Source organism: Erythrolamprus reginae, chromosome Z, assembly GCF_031021105.1.
Source record: "Erythrolamprus reginae isolate rEryReg1 chromosome Z, rEryReg1.hap1, whole genome shotgun sequence".
Classification (NCBI taxonomy): domain Eukaryota; kingdom Metazoa; phylum Chordata; class Lepidosauria; order Squamata; family Dipsadidae; genus Erythrolamprus; species Erythrolamprus reginae.
The window spans coordinates 127,584,132-127,596,682 of NC_091963.1; the positions used below are offsets into that span (position 1 = coordinate 127,584,132).

General features: G+C 39.1%; 1 long non-coding RNA gene across 1 annotated transcript in view; it reads left to right on the forward strand.

Annotated features, from left to right (window-relative positions):
• Positions 1–12,551, forward strand: part of LOC139152884 (uncharacterized) — a 26,607-nt gene continuing 14,056 nt past the window's right edge. Inside the window, exons 1-2 of the long non-coding RNA XR_011556726.1 lie at positions 1–99; positions 2,980–3,207. This is a non-coding gene — a long non-coding RNA (uncharacterized lncRNA). The remainder of the gene's footprint in view (positions 100–2,979; positions 3,208–12,551) is intronic.

Here is a 12,551-nt window from a genome sequence, read left to right on the forward strand (position 1 = left end):
GGTGACTGTAACAATCAGTTCACGATGGCACAAAACGAACATTTCAATGAAAATTATAAGATGCAAATGAAAGGAATAATGCTGTAGTTTTGAATAGAGGTATGATTGTTGTTTTTCCCTCTCCTTGGGTTTGCATTTTCTCACAATTAAAAAATAATAATTTATTTTATTTTATTTGACTTATATGACTTCCAATCCTGTGGGGCTCAGGGCGGCTAAAAAACCTACACATTCTATATATGTGCCCTGAATGTCAAAGCAATGGAAACTGCAGTTTAATGTTTCCAAATGTAAAATAATGCACTTGGGGAAAAGGAATCCTCAATCTGAGTATTGCATTGGCAGTTCTGTGTTAGCAAAAACTTCAGAAGAGAAGGATTTAGGGGTAGTGATTTCTGACAGTCTCAAAATGGGTGAGCAGTGTGGTCGGGCAGTAGGAAAAGCAAGTAGGATGCTTGGCTGCATAGCTAGAGGTATAACAAGCAGGAAGAGGGAGATTATGATCCCCTTATATAGAGCGCTGGTGAGACCACATTTGGAGTACTGTGTTCAGTTCTGGAGACCTCACCTACAAAAGGATATTGACAAAGTTGAACGGGTCCAGAGACGGGCTACAAGAATGGTAGAAGGTCTTAAGTATAAAATGTATCAGGAAAGACTTAATGAACTCAATCTGTACAGTCTGGAGGACAGAAGGAAAAGGGGGGACATGATCGAAACATTTAAATATGTTAAAGTGTTAAATAAGGTTCAGGAGGGAAGTGTTTTTAATAGGAAAGTGAACACAAGAACAAGGGGACACAATCTGAATTTAGTTGGGGGAAAGATCAAAGGCAACATAAGAAAATATTATTTTGCTGAAAGAGTAGTAGATGCTTGGAACAAACTTCCAGCAGACGTGGTTGATAAATCCACAGTAACTGAATTTAAACATGCCTGGAATAAACATATATCCATTGTAAGATAAAATACAGGAAATAGTATAAGAGCAGACTAGATGGACCATGAGGTCTTTTTCTGCCGTCAGACTTCTATGTTTCTATGTTTCTAATGCATGTCAGCACATGGCATATGCCTCCTAGTTGATATTAAGTCGTGGGAATGATGATAGGAGGCAGATTTCAGAAGAGCTCTTTACTCAGCAATTGCTCAAGACAACCCGCAACTTGCATTTTTATAGGGCGTTACCAGAAACATTTTCCCGCTCAAATGTTGGACCCGGGTGAAACCATATACAAACGGTCACTACATAATATCCCTCCCCTCCTGGATGGAACAATCTAAGCGGCACACTAATCACGCTAATTCTCTTGATGTGGTCAGGGATTTTTTTTCCCCCAGACTCGGGGCTGAAATGAACAAAACTTTTTCTCTCCTTTGTCTCCATTTTCAATCTTCCAGCAATATGTTTGCAGCTCCCCTTTTTCCATACAGGCCCTAAGGAATAACTGGAGTATCTACAGCATCTCAGTAAGATAAAAAGCAAGCTAACACCCAGCTCAAATTGCCAATAACCGGGAGGGGTTTAACGACAAAGGAAATGAAAAACTATGAAATCTTCTCACTGAATTTCAACCGCAGAAATGGCCCAGAGCCAGAAGCTTTTGGCAGGCTCCAAATTTGATTCTTTTCTTTGCCAGGATCAAATTCCATTTAGAATTATTTTTAATTCTTAAAAATATGCTTAAAGTACTTATTTGAGAAGGAATGAAAAGCAACTGTGGAATTGTATAGCCCTCAGCAAAGCTTCCCTTTGCATGCCTCACTTTTAGGAACAAATGGAAAAGTGAGGTGGAAGGCTTTTGATAGGATTGAGGTCCCAGGTGCGTTTTCTTCAAAATAGAAATGCTTTAATTACACCTTATAAAATATCATTAATATGTCAAAGCCTAGCTTCAGCCTCAGTCAAACAAACTATAATTTGAATAAAGACCTATTTTCCAGTATCAGGTTCATTTAAAGATAGAAATTAATTACCGAAGGACTTTTCTAAGTACAGGAAGTCCTTGACTTAGAACCGTTCATTTAGTGACTGTTCAAAAGTTATAACAGCACTAAAAAAGTGACTTATGACTGTTTTTTTCATATTTATGACTATTGGAAAATCCTTTTTCCAGGGATGCTTTGCGAGTTGACATCTTTTTCAGATTCGTTCCTTTTTCAGGTTTTTCCTAGAAACATAGAAGTCTGACGGCAGAAAAAGACCTCATGGTCCATCCAGTCTGCCCTTATACTATTTCCTGTATTTTATCTTAGGATGGATATATGTTTATCCCAGGCATGTTTAAATTCAACTACTGTGGATTTATCTACCATGTCTGCTGGAAGTTTGTTCCAAGGATCTACTACTCTTTCAATAAAATAATATTTACTCGTGTTGCTTTTGATCTTTCCCCCAACTAACTTCAGATTGTGTCCCCTTGTTCTTGTGTTCACTTTCCTATTAAAAACACTTCCCTCCTGGACCTTATTTAACCCTTTAACCTATTTAAATGTTTCGATCATGTCCCCCCTTTTCCTTCTGTCCTCCAGACTATACAGATTGAGTTCATGAAGTCTTTCCTGATACGTTTTATGCTTAAGACCTTCCACCATTCTTGTAGACCGTCTTTGGACCCGTTCAATTTTGTCAATATTCCTTAATTTTTTTTCAAGAAAAAGACAGTTACTGCATGTTTTATATGTTTCAGATAAGCTAAAGATATGAGACATTATGTGTAATGTAAATTCAAGACCATATACCTGGGGAGGCAAACAGTGTAAAATCAAAACTTTCCATTGTCTGTCGAAACCCTTTCATAGTCTCGAGAGAGAGAATACACTGTCTGAAAACACTTGTTGCATTTCTTCACTGTGGAATTCTGGAAGTTGAAATCCATGCATTGTAAAGTTGACACAGCTCAGAAACAGCAATGTAGAAGATTACACAAAAGCATTATAAATTTGGGAATGACAGTCAATCTTATCTCCAACTCTTAGTTTCAAGAGGCAATGAAGCACTAAAATCACATCTGGAAGCAAAATTTAGGATGGATGCAGATAAGCAAACTGAAAGTTAATCCAAATAAAACAATTGTACTGGGAAGCATGCATGGAACCGGTTCTGAAAAAAATTGCAACTCCCTCTCCCTGATATGTTTTTAAATTGAGATTGCTGACAGCATTTTCCTGCACAGTCCATCTGGTTAAAGAAAACAGGAATAAAAGGTAAGAAAGTATGTTCAAGATTATGTAAAGTCCTGACAGTTCAGGAAGTACGATCAGGTTTTATATAAATAGAAAGAGATTATAATTAAAAGCTTTTTGGTGCATTGCATAACTCTTATTGTGTAATTAAAATTCCATGGGAGCAAAAGAAAAAGAGTCACAGGGTAGTTTCAGAGGAGACTTTTATTGTACATATGTTCACCTGGAACAAAAATTATTATGTAAAATAATAGTCAACCTATTCTTGATACTCACTAATTTTCAGGATTTGTATTTTTGCAAATAAGCCACCAAGAAACTAAAGATCAAGTAGCTGCAATTTTTTGTTTGTGTGGCTCAGAATTGGGAGGGACGGAGGGAAGGAAGGAAGGAAGGAAAGAAGGAGGGAGGGAAGGAAGGAAGGAAGGAAGGAAGGAAGGAAGCAGGCAGGCAGGCAGGCAGGCAGGCAGGCAGGCAAGGCCAAAGTACATCCCTTTCAAAAAAACATATCAACTACATGTTCTTAAGCTTCTTCCAAAGTTTCCACAGAAGGAAAGAAGTTAAAAATTAACAAAGCAGCAATTGCAGTTTGGAATTTGTATTTGTTACTGGATTGGCTTTGATAGTAAGAAGTTACAGTAGATCTTTGCCTTTCTCAATGGGTGCACAATGATATCCCGTCTTCAGTTTAACCAAGTTACAATCACAATTGAACCCAAAATTTATGTTGCTAAGTTAAACATTTATTAAGGGAGTTTGCTCACTTCAATTTTATGTTTTTCCTTGTTAAGTGAATCACTACATTTGCTAAGTAAGCAACATGAGTGAATCTGGATTCCCCATTGACACTGCTGGTCAGAAAGTGGCAAAAGAAGATTGCATGACCCTGGATCACTGCAATTGTCGACTACTGCAATGCGCTCTACATGGGGCTACCTTTGAAAAGTGTTCGGAAACTTCAGATCGTGCAGAATGCAGCTGCGAGAGCAGTCATGGGCCTCCCCAAATATGCCCATGTTACACCAACACTCAGCAGTCTGCATTGGTTGCCGATCAGTTTCCGGTCACAATTCAAAGTGTTGGTTATCACCTATAAAGCCCTTTCTCAAGTTTGTTGAGAAAGTGGTGGCTCTCCAACTCCTGTGGTCATTGGACGAATAATGCACAGAAAGCATGACCTTGAAGTTAGGAGGGAATTCCTCTACCAAGTGTTGGTTATGACCTATAAAGCCCTTTATGGCATTGGACCAGATTAGCTCAGGGACCGCCTTCTGCTGCACGAATCCCAGCGACCAGTTATGTCCCACAGAGTTGGCCTTCTCCGGGTCCTGTCAACTAAACAATGTTGTTTGGCGGGACCCAGGGGAAAGAGCCTTCTCTGTGGTGGCCCCGGCCCTTTGGAACCAACTCCCCCCAGAGATTAGAATTGCCGCCACCCTCCTCACCTTTCGTAAACTTCTTAAAACCCACCTCTGCCGTCAGGCATGGGGGAACTGAGATATTATTTCCCCATAGGTCTTTACAATTTACGCATGGTATGTCTGTTTGTATGTTTGGTTTTTATAATAAGGGTCTTTTTAGTTATTTTAGTACGTATTGGATTGGATTGTTATATGCTGTTTTTATCTTTGTTGTTAGCCGCCCCGAGTCTACGGAGAGGGGCGGCATACAAATCCAATAAGTAAGTAAGTAAGTAAGTAAGTAAGTAAGTAAGTAAGTAAGTAAGTAAGTAAGTAAGTAAGTAAGTAAGTAAATAAAATAAAATAAAATAAAATAATAAAATAAAATAAAATAAAAAAATAAAATAAAATAAAATAAAATGAGTCAGTTCCCAAGCATCTGGATTTTGATCACGTAATCGTGGGATGCTGCAATGGATGTGTGAAAAACAGTCATAAGTCCCTTTATCCAGTGCTGTGGTAACTTTGAACAGTCACTAAATGAACTGTTGTAAGTCAAGGACTACCTGTATATATCTTCAAAAATCCTCACCTGCAACACAAGCACATCCTTCCTTCACTAAAATAGAGAGGTAGAAGAGGGTTACCGTTAGGAAGGAAGACAAGGACGCTATACAAAGGATGGGCCTTGAGGAAGGAATTCTAGATTTTAAGGACTAGTGGCACCAGGCATGTTCTTGATAGTGAGACTCTCCACTATAATCAAATCTCTGCCTTCTATACTAGCAGATTCTTCCTAGTTTGCTTTTTCTCTTCTTTTTTTTGGAACCGACTAGTACAGGTAGTCCTCAACTTACAACAGTTCATTTAGTGACTGTTCAAAGTCACACCGTTTTTCACACTGTTGAATCCCCATGGTCACACGATTAAAATTCAGACTCTTGGCAACTAACTCATATTTATGATACCGTGTTTCCCCGAGAATAAGACACTGTCTTATATTAATTTTTGCTCCAAAAGTTGTGCTACGTCTTATTTTCGGGAGGTGCCTTATATTTCTCAAATAAGACAAATTCACAGGCAGAAAAGCTGACACCCCCAAAGAAAGTGTACTGTACAGTACACTAATTACGGTACGGTACCTGTCAGTATGGCACACACACACACAAACGACAGCACTTATATGGTACAACAGTATACTCCTGCTATTGCAACTTCTGGCCACCAGAGGAACTACAGTCTACGCACTGTAGTGGAGACTGTAATGGCGGTGAGACAGTAGCAGACTGTGTCTGCTGTACTGGACGGTACAAAGCAATGAAAGGGGCCAGCAGGGGACTCCACATTATTACGGTACCGCTATGAACAGCTTTGAGTGGTACCGTATGTTTTTCCACCGTACTGTATGTAAACTTGACTATGCCTTATTTTCGGGGGGGGGAGGGGTGTGTGCCTTATATTAGCAAATTCTGCAAAACCTCTGGCATGCCTTACTTTCGGGGTACGTCTTATTTTCGGGGAAACAGGGTAGCGGCAATGTACCGGAATCATGTGATTAACTTTTGTGACCTTCTGATAAGCAAAGCCAATGGGGAATCCAGATTCACTTACCGTATTTTTCAGAGTATAAGATGTATCTTTTTACCCCTCCAGCATGGGAACCTGGATGCATCTTATACCCTGAATATGGCCCCACCTAGCCACCCTCTCCCTTTGGTCTCTGCCTCCCAAAAATTTATCTCCTTGCAGCAAGCAGTCTAGAGTCTGATTAGCACAAGCCACTGATTATCTGCCTCCCTACACTCAGCTGATTAATTGAAGCTGTAGGCAAATACACCTGCTAAAATGAAAGTAAAACTAAAGCTGTATGGAAGCAAATTGCTGGCAGGGAGAGGCAAAGCAAAATTTTATTTTCTTGTGCTAATCAGACTGTCAACCTTCACTGTGCTGTTGCAATCTGTCGCTTGGTTGTCATGTAGTTATGGGGTGGGTTAGAGAAGGAGGGGTGTTGAGAAGAGCATAGGAGGAGAGTTAAGTTTCATTTTCCTAGGTACCAGGAGGGAAAATTCCTAAAGAGTGACGTGAGGGTCAACATATCCCACCTGATGTATATGGACAATGAGGATTGGGCATAATAGCCGCCCCGAGTCTGCGGAGAGGGGCGGCATACAAATCTAATAAATAATAATAATAATCGCAAAAGGGGGTGGAAAAGGGGTTTTGATATATGCTTGTATTGTGCCATTTTCTCAGACTTTTCTTTTCTTTCAATGCATCTAGTTCTGATTTTGATAAATTCACTTTTGAACTTTAAAGCTAGGACTTTGAGTTTTATTTATCTTACATTCTGACTGGCAGCTCGTGCTGAAACTGGATGTTTGTTGTTTGCTGCAAGGAGTCAATAACTATAAATGCCTATAGAATAACAATAACTATAAATGCCTATAGAACTTTCAAATTAAATTTATTTTTTAAGACTGCTTTATTATTCTTCCAGACAACTTAACAATATGAAGAAGCTTTTTTAAAATAAAGGTTTGATCTCAAGAGGCCCAATGCTATTGTAGCTTCTTTTAAATAGCAGAGAATAACTATACTTCCAGAAACTCACATCAATTTTAACAGGATCTGTAAAAGTATAATCTGAAATGTAACAGTGTCCTATTTAGTATTAAGATAAGGCAGCTGAGTTAAACCCTCACTTAGTCATGTTGTGGAGTAGATCTATTTTAAAAATTGGTGAGGCGATGGTGTGATTACATTTAAGAAAACCTTCTGGCATTAATATACTGCACATTTCTCCAATTCTTTGCTATTTCTATGGGTCAGGCCAGGGGTAGGCAAAGGTGGCTCTTCTATGACATGTGGAGTTCAACTCCCAGAATTGCTGAGCTAGCATGATTGGTTCAGGAATTCTGGGAGTTGAAGTCCACATGTCATAGAAGAGCCACCTTTGCCTACCCTTGGCAATGTACATGCACAGAAATACATAGCAAACAGTGTATGTCATCTGTGCTGTTTGCTGTTTCCGGTTTGGAAAATTGCTGGGAGCTAGAGACCTTTTTTTCTTGTTTTCCTCCCCCAAAACTAAGGTACGTCTTACTCCAGTGGGTCTTATGCTCCGAAAAATATAGTAATAACCACATGACTAACTTAACACTTGCATTGATTCACTTAAAGTCTGGCAAGAAAGGTCATAAAATGTGGAAACTTTATTTAGAAACTGTCTCGCTGAGCAGCAGAAACGTTGGGCTCAAATGAGGTCCTAAGTCAAGGACTATCTCTACTTAGAGAGAAAGGATATGAAACTCTCTCCCCGTTCCTTTCTTTTTTTGATACTGGCTCTGTTGCGCACTGCATGAAGTCAAGTTTTGTTTTATAAGCTACAATGTTAACATTATTTGTAAATTTTAAGCCATTGTTTATAATTCCCAAACCTGGCTTTGTTCAATAGAGTAAACAGAAAGCCAAACTATATTTAGGTGTTGCTAAATATTTTATTTATTTTATGAGATCATCGGGCATTCAAGTCAGCTTAGTGTATTTTATAAAGCTACTGGCTTCTTACAGATGAGAGATAAAAACTAGGAGGATGTTACTACGGACAGGGCTTGTCATTCTGCTTGGCTGGGTGCCTGGAAGTCAACAATATCAGCCCTTAAACCAAAGGTCTTCAAACTTGGCAATTTTAAGATTTGTGGATGTCAGCTCCCAGAATTCTCCAGCCAACTGCCTTAACCTGCTCATGTTGAGACAGCATGAAATATATCCATGCACAATGTGTTCTTTATGAACAGCAAGGAAATCATGTAAGAGAATTAACCTTTAATCAGTTGAGAGTTACAGAGAAGCGGATTCATATCAAGGCATTTTGCTAAGATGACATCTCAAATCCATTCAGAAGTCTACCAGTTCCAATTCTGACACTACTGATAGAATATCATCCTTTCCCTTACCAGCAACAACCTACAGGTAGTCCTTGGTTTATGACTTGTAACTGATACTGGAATTATGGCTATACATTGTTCCATTTGTTAAGCGGACTGTTTTATTGTGTCTGATTTTATTAACATTTTTGCGGTGGTCATTAAGTGATTGTGGCACTGGTTAAATGAATAGAAACATAGAAGACTCGACGGCAGAAAAAGACCTCATGGTCCATCTAGTCTGCCCTTATACTATTTCCTGTATTTTATCTTAGGATGGATATGTTTATCCCAGGCATGTTTAAATTCAGTTACTGTCGATTTATCAACCACGTCTGCTGGAAGTTTGTTCCAAGGATCTACTACTCTTTCAGTGAAATAATATTTTCTCACGTTGCTTCTGATCTTTCCCCCAACTAACTTCAGATTGTGTCCCCTTGTTCTTGTGTTCACTTTCCTATTAAAAACACTTCCCTCCTGAACCTTATTTAACCCTTTAACATATTTAAATGTTTCGATCATGTCCCCCCTTTTCCTTCTGTCCTCCAGACTATACAGATTAAGTTCATTAAATCTTTCCTGATACGTTTTATGCTTAAGACCTTCCACCATTCTTGTAGCCCGTCTTTGGACCCGTTCAATTTTGTCAATATCTTTTTGTAGGTGAGGTCTCCAGAACTGGACACAGTATTATTCCAAATGGGGTCTCACCAGCGCTCTATATAAGGGGATCACAATCTCCCTCTTCCTGCTTGTTATACCTCTAGCTATGCAGCCAAGCATCCTACTTGCTTTTCCTACTGCCCGACCACACTGCTCACCCATTTTGAGACTGTCAGAAATCACTATCCCTACATCCTTCTCTTCTGAAGTTTTTGAATACGGTGGTTAAGCAAATCCATTTGCTGCCCTCGTTAAGCAAATGAGGCAGTTGTTGAATGAACACAATGATCATTCAGCGTTTCCAGAAATCAGAATTTGACAAAAACGCCAAAAATCATGGTCACATGACCATGGAATATTGTAAATGGCTGTAAACAGCGATACTTGCCAAGTGCCCAAAATGTGATCATGTGACTATGGGGTTAGTGTGTGGCTGTTAGAATATCAAAATCGAGTCATTAAGTACCTTTTGGAGAAACAACGGGGGACTTCAAATGGTAAGCAGCTGATAATTAAGCTGGTCATTAAATGAGGACTTCCTGTAGCTTAAGAATCCTGAAGATGTGTAACCCACAGAGCTTTGCCCTCTAATGAAAGAGAGACTGAAAGGAAAAACTTGAGTACATGGCTCTGTGAGCTTCTCCAACTGCTCAAAATAACCAATAAGTTTTGCCTAATACAAGGAACTGAAAAACACATTGAAAAAAGACCCCTGTAAGATAAAGAGAGGGGGGTGGGTGGCGTTGTGCAAGCAAACTTGTACAGCAAGGAAGAAAAGTACGCAGCTTCTGCATCAATTTCCATGTGGGAGAGAACCCAGGAATCAGAAGTTTAATTTTCATATCAGTATCTTACCTGACAATATGTCAGTCAAATAGTATTAGCCATTGTCCTGAGTCCTTCGGGACTGGACGGCATAGAAGTTGAATACATAAATACTGTAAATAAATAAATTGCGAATAAATACACTGAGCTGACTGTCAGTAACATGTTAATAAACACCGAGGGAGTGATGCTAACACTACAAATAATTGTTATTCTTATTTAAACGTATGTGTTGTTGACTCAGTCCAACTCGGGGATGCTTACAACCTGAAGTCCCTAAAATATTTCTCAGAGATAATGCTTTCAAGCCAAGAATCTCCTTTCTTCTGATCTTTGTCCTGCATTTCAAACTGCTCAATACCTCACACTTCCCCCTGTTGTAGGACATCTTCTTCCCTTCAATCCAATCCTAATAACCCTTGCTACACACTAAGGGATGACAACCTGATGCTTAGCAAATGTTTCATGCGCCTGTGGAAAAGTCCCTGCCCAAATCTTCCTAATGTAATTCATTGAGTTAATCAGCAAACCATATAAAAGATTTTGTGGGCTTTAATGAGTTTAAGAGGCCACCGGATAAAGTTCACTGCCAGCAGAAAGGAACGGAGCTTAGATACACATTGGGAAATGAGAGAACATTGATTGTGGAATCAAGCAATGGGGAGGGAAAAAATAGCTTTCAAAGGAAAGCATATAAAGTTGTAGGCAGTAAACTGTCGATAGGTAGTACCAAGAGAAAAGTCCCAAAGTCAGCAATAAAGTAACAGCAGTAGCTTTTCAATCTGGTGGTCTATTGCTTAATTTTATTTTATTATTGGGTCACATTTTTCCCTTCCAACCATTCCTATCCTCTCCCAGCCTCTTGAAACAGAAGAAAACTGACAGGTGATAGCAGGCCCGGATTTATTTATTTATTTTATTTATTAATCAGATTTGTATGCTGCCCCTCTGCGCAGATTCGGGGCGGCTCACAGCAATAATAATACAATGTAAACAAATCTAATATTTAAGTTAATTTAAAACCCCAATTTAGAAACCAATCATACATACTAGCATACCATACATAAAATTTTATAAGCCTAGGGGGAGGGAAAGTATCAATTCCCCCATGCCTGACGACAGAGGTGGGTTTTAAGGAGCTTACGAAAGGCTAGGAGGATGGGGGCAACTCTGATATCTGGGGGGAGTTGGTTCCAAAGGGTCGGGGCCGCCACAGAGAAGGCTCTCCCCCTGGGTCCCGCCAAACGACATTGTTTAGTTGACGGAACCCGGAGAAGGCCAACTCTGTGGGACCTAACTGGTCGCTGGGATTCGTGCGGCAGAAGGCGGTTCTGGAGATATTCTTTATTGTTTATTCTGAGTTCACGCTTCATTTATTGGAGAACATTGTGCCATGCATTCCCCCCCCCCCAATTTCCTTAACAACAAAGGATCATATAAAACATTTACATGTCAGCTACTGATTCTGTTCTTAGGTGGGGGGGAAATCACTTTGGTAGCCATTTGTAGTTAACACCAATTAGAATTCATGTTTGATTATTTGTTCAAACACCTCTCTTTAAAAAGAGACAATGCTGTCCTTTCCCCCATTTTACCCTAAGTTTATAAAAAAATTTATTGGGCAAAAATATCTATGGAGATTCTTTTTTTTTTTTTGGAAAATCTCTTTATTAACTTTTCTTATATCATTCCCATCACATATTATTTTGAATTACAGATTATACATATTCTCAGTTAACATTCTGACAGTAAGTTTTGACCGGTTTCATTTCATTATATACAGTACATTGTATTTCATATTTTTAAATTCTAAAATCTATTACGTTCATTAATTATACACGGTAACTGTAGGTCGTTTCAATTGTACTGTTGTTTCATATTATGTTGCTTTTATGTTCTCTTTTGAACCCATTCATGCCATTTTTGCCATGTCCTTTTTGATTCTATTAATTTATTTCCCTTAGGAGATTCTTAATCTTCCAAGTCATGGTTGTCATGAGGTTGCTTTTCAAATAGCAATCGGACTTTCTTGGGGCTTTTATCCCTAAAAAACGTTTCGCTTCTCTTTCAAAAAGCTTCTTCAGTTCTGAAGACTAAACAAACTTCTTGGATGAGAAGTGAACCCTAAGGAAATCCAATTATCTTTTCAAAAATCACCTTTGGGGAATTATTAATTAATTAATTAATTAATTAATTAATTAATTAATTATTTAGATTTGTATGCCGCCCCTCTCCGCAGACTCGGGGCGGCTCACAGCAAAATAAAACAATTCATCACAAATCTAAATTGTAGTTTAAAATATTTAAAAACCCCATTTACTGAACAAACATACATACAAACATACCATTCATAAATTGCATATGCCCGGGGGAGATGTCCCAGTTCCCCCATGCCTGACGACAAAGGAGGGTTTTAAGGAGCTTACGGAAGGCAGGGAGAGTAGGGGCAGTTCTAATCTCTGGGGGGAGTTGGTTCCAGAGGGCCGGGGCCGCCACAGAGAAGGCTCTTCCCCTGGGGCCCGCCAACTGACATTGTTTAGTTGACGGGACC